The following is a 4894-nucleotide window of genomic DNA, read 5'->3' on the forward strand; positions in this document are numbered from 1 at the left end:
GAGAACATTTTGGCCAAAATGAGTCTGCTATCTGGTACCATCTAGTTTTGAAACTGTAGTGAAAGGATGGAATTCAAAACATTGTGTATTTTCAGTTTACAACTCACATGGGCCCTGTTTGAATCCCATCCTAGCCCTATCACTAACTATATTCATCAAACAATAATTCAAAAAGCAGTAGTAGGATTCAAACTATGTTTTGAGGCTTAGACTTTATTGCCATCTATTACAACTTTGACATTCATTCATTCATTATCTGTAACCGCTTATCCAGTTCAGGGTCGCGGTGGGTCCAGAGCCTACCTGGAATTATTGGGCGTAAGGCAGGAATACACCTGGAGGGGGCGCCAGTCCTTCACAGGGCAACACTGACACACACATTCACTCACACCTACGGACACTTTTGAGTCGCCAATCCACCTACCAATGTGTGTTTTTGGGCTGTGGGAGGAAACCCACGCAGACAACGCACCAACTCCTCACAGACAGTCACCCGGAGTGGGAATTGAACCCACAACCTCCAGGTCCCTGGAGCTGTGTGACTGCGACACTACCTGCTGAGCCACCGTGCCGTATTTTAGGAAACTTATATATAGACATAATCTGATGAATAGTCAGGAATGAATGCTTTATCATATGCTTCATCATTACTTTCAGTGTTTAATTCAAAGCTTAATCAACTTAGCTTAATGTTTATTTGGGGATACAATATTGTGATATTGATAAATATCATACTAAAATATTTTTAACACAGAAGTACAGTAAAACAAATTTTAGGTGTTATTCCATTGCATGGTCCCCACTCAACTTGACTCAGCTCCATTGGGATGCAGAGCTGTGTTAATTCCATCCATCCATTATCTGTAACCGCTTATCCAATTTAGGGTCGCGGGGCGTCCAGAGCCTACCTGAAATCATCGGGCGCAAGGCGGGAATACACCCTGGAGGGGACGCCAGTCCTTCACAGGGCAACACAGACACACACACATTCACTCACACACTCACACCTACAGACACTTTTTGAGTCGCCAATCCACCTGCAACGTGTGTTTTTGGACTGTGGGAGGAAACCGGAGCACCCGGAGGAAACCCACGCGGACACGGGGAGAACACACCAACTCCTCACAGACAGTCACCCGGAGCGGGAATCGAACCCACAACCTCCAGGCCCCTGGAGCTGTGTGACTGCGCCACCGTGCCGCCCCTGTGTTAATTCCAATAAAAAAAATATATAAGCAACACATGAATACACAAGTAAACAGCACCTAACTTTAGATCCGCCATGGCTTCGGTTTTTAAAGCACATGGTTCCCATTAGAGACACGGTTTTGCAATGCCACCCTCTACATTTCGTGGAGGAGCTGCGGTAGTGGAAACCAACTGAGGAAAAGTGTGTCGAGCCAGGCTGAGCCAAGCTGAGCCAGTATTATTCAGACTGCTAGCAGTTTTACAACTAGTTTTATGATCTTCATCAATTTAATGCAAAGTCCTGTATGTCATAATCAAATTCTTATTTATTTACTCTCAGTACCATTGTCAGGACAGGTTTGTTCTTGATGGTGTGGACCAATCACCACATATTAAATAGTAGCACGTATCCAGCCATTATTTATTTTTTTTTTTTGTCTGATAATAGTAGAGCAATTGAGTTCAACCACATTGTGAAATTAAATGTCTTTACAGGGAAATGTATCAGGAATCACTGTCAAGAGAGCTGCCCATGGTTATACAGGGCACAGTTACACCCACATCCCTGCTATGTTTGATCTTTCAGCCACTTAGCAGACATTGGTGCTTCTATGATGGCCCACACAGGAACTAATGATGCACAGTTAATGAACATAAACAAACATACAAAAAAAAAAAAACATGCTTAACGTAAATCACAAACAGAAAAAAGTAGTGCTTAACATTAATCTTGGACAGTTTCTCTTTGAGGAAGTTTACTGTCATTTGTCTACATGGGAACAGTTTAATTGTTAGTTGTTTTACTTACCCTAGAGCCATATTTGTTTAAGGTGTGTTGTCAAGAGTAATTTACAGTCTCTTCGCTTTTGTCTTTTAAGTTTATAAGTCTATATTCTAAGTAGGTTACAGGTCTTTATTATTGCTTTTTAATCAGTTACATCTGTTACACAAATTTGTTGACATAGCTTTATTTCTCATAAGCCTTAGTGTCATGGTCAAGTGATTTTCATGGACAGCCATTTTGCTTTTTATTGCTCTTTCTGTATCATTACTGTAAAAAAAAATTCACATCAAAGCAGTCTGAATTCCCCTTGCTGCAGTACCAAAACTGGTCCACTAGAGCTAAAAAGAAACATGAACAGCTGCACTACATGAGCCCAGAATGCACCAGAATGTTAATGTTTGTTAACAGTTACATTTCAAGGACAGTTTTCAGTAATGTTCATCACATTCACTTTCAAAAGGAAAGCAGAGGAATCAACCAACTGAAATAACTGCAAAATCACTTACTGTTATGTATCAGAAAATACGGTAATGATATAGAAAATGTAGCAGGCCCACCTATGAAATTTCCCAGAACAAATACAATCACAATGGAAATCACAAAACAGCCCAAAGTTCAACCTAAAAGTGATGATGAGTCCCAATGACAGAAAGTTATTCCATAGTTGTACGGTTTTGTTTGTATGAGTCCATATAATTGAATTGAATATATATCTAGAAATAGTTGTGCACTATGTAAACTTAAAGTTTCATACCATTAACTCCATGTAAATACAGCCCCCATATGGAAAAATTCTTCAAAACTAGCAAGTTACTAGTTTGTGAAACTGTCATACTACCCTGATGGTCATAGCCACATGAGCTTGGGAGTGATTGGAAAATCATAGTCACATAACACATTCCACTGCTGCATCAAGAAATGCAACCTCATTATGCAAAGAGGAAGCTATAGATTTATTTTGCGCAGAATGCTGTGAACTTCTATGGGACTGAACCGAAAGACACTGGAAGTGTGTTCTGTGTTCAGAGTCAAAGTTTCAGCTTGTTTTGAGTAAAAATGAGCATTAAATTCTAGGTGCCAAACATGAATATGACTATCCAGACTGTTACAAATAAAAAGTGCAAAAATGCATCAGTGTCCATAGCATGGGCCATCTGCTAATATGTGAAGAACCCACTGATGTGAAGGCTTACACTGGTATTTTGAAGAGACATATATTGCCATCTTGTTTTTTCCCAGGACTTCCATGTCTATTTCAGCAGGATAATGCTAGGCTTCATTCTACACAAGTTACAACAGCATGGCTCAGCACTGCAGAAATTGCACTCTGTAACTTTTGGAGGAATGTAGGAAACCACCCACAATACCTCATCCTCTACTTGATTTCATGACCATCCACTGCAGGGGGAGCCTAAGAGCAAAAACACAATATCCTTACCTTATGTTCCTTTAAATTTGAAAAATTACTGAGTGAATACATAAATACATTGTCTTTCTGCTGCTGGGAGTCGCCCTGTAAAGCCTGAAATATTCATTCAAGATCAGTCATCTCAGGGTGGATTTGGCAGGACTTTTTGGATCCCGTCAGGCATCTTATAAATTAATGTCACATGCACATGTTTTTATTTATTTATTATTGACTTTTTATCATTTTTTAACAGGTTAGAATTTGCATGATGTATGAAAAGTATGGAAGTCTCAGTGTTAACGTATACAACATAATTTTGTTAAAATATGCATATATTTGGCATGGTAACATGTGATGAAACATGTTTAGACATAGGTATTTGGTTTGTTAAAATGTTAAGTTTGTGTATTTGGATTATATTTCTAATGTTTTCTCCCTCTAAACAGGATGCTGCCCTTATCATTTCCCCTGTCTGATGATATAAGCTCAGCGAGTCATATGTAAGTGCTCACATTCCAATGTTATGAATAATTCAGATTAAATAACGGGACTATATTCACATAGGCTAAAATTTAATTGTTTGCTGTAATGTGTGATGTAATAATTGAAGGCAATTCATGCAGGTAGGTATGTCTGGATCAGAGGCCTCCTATTGGCAGAGGTTTTATTATTATTATTATTTTATTTTATGTTAAGAACCCAAAGGCCTTACACAGAAATAAGCAGGCAACACCATGGCTGAATATTACTGTTTTGAAACCACAGCGTATTTGAAACCGCAGTGGCCAAAAAACCAAACACAAATGAGCGAATTCAGAGAGCCAGGGTTCCTTACGTCATAAAACTAAGGAACCAATCTTGTCTACTTGCAGGACTGGGTTTTCAAATTGTAGGTGAGTCTGTAGTGGTTGTAAGCCACTTTTCAGGTATAAAGCGATTTGTGGGGGGTGTCTACAGACAGCGAGCATATATCAGTCCACTGGCATAAAAAGGCTGGCACACCACTGACTGTAGACCACTGTTGGTCCACCATCAGACCACTCAGATTACTGTCTTGTACAGGATATAACTCATTTTTAATCTCCTCAAACTGATTTTACATTTACAGAGACTTCTATTCTGGAAAACACACTAATACAAATATTACCAACAACTCTGAGAGATATAATAATGAGTATAAACCTGATATAAAATGATTAAACGCTGAAAATGTTGACACTGTGCTGGATTCAAATTATTCACTAATCTTATTTATAAAGGAAAACAAAAGAACCTAATGAAGGAAAAAAATGTAAATTGGACTGTGAATGGAAAAGTGCTATAATGTGGCATTTTGTCTAAAATTCTGTTTAATCACCAGGGGTCCGCCCGGAAAACGCTGTGCAAAACACAAATGGACTCCAACTTTGCCCTCAGTGGGTCAACAGTGGTCCGCCGTCTCTTTGCTCTCAGGGGAACATATATAGCTAATGTAGATGAACGGATATAGTCCATATTTTACATGATATATTTTA

This window comes from Hoplias malabaricus, chromosome 18 (genome assembly GCF_029633855.1).
Source record: "Hoplias malabaricus isolate fHopMal1 chromosome 18, fHopMal1.hap1, whole genome shotgun sequence".
NCBI classification, from domain to species: Eukaryota; Metazoa; Chordata; class Actinopteri; order Characiformes; family Erythrinidae; genus Hoplias; species Hoplias malabaricus.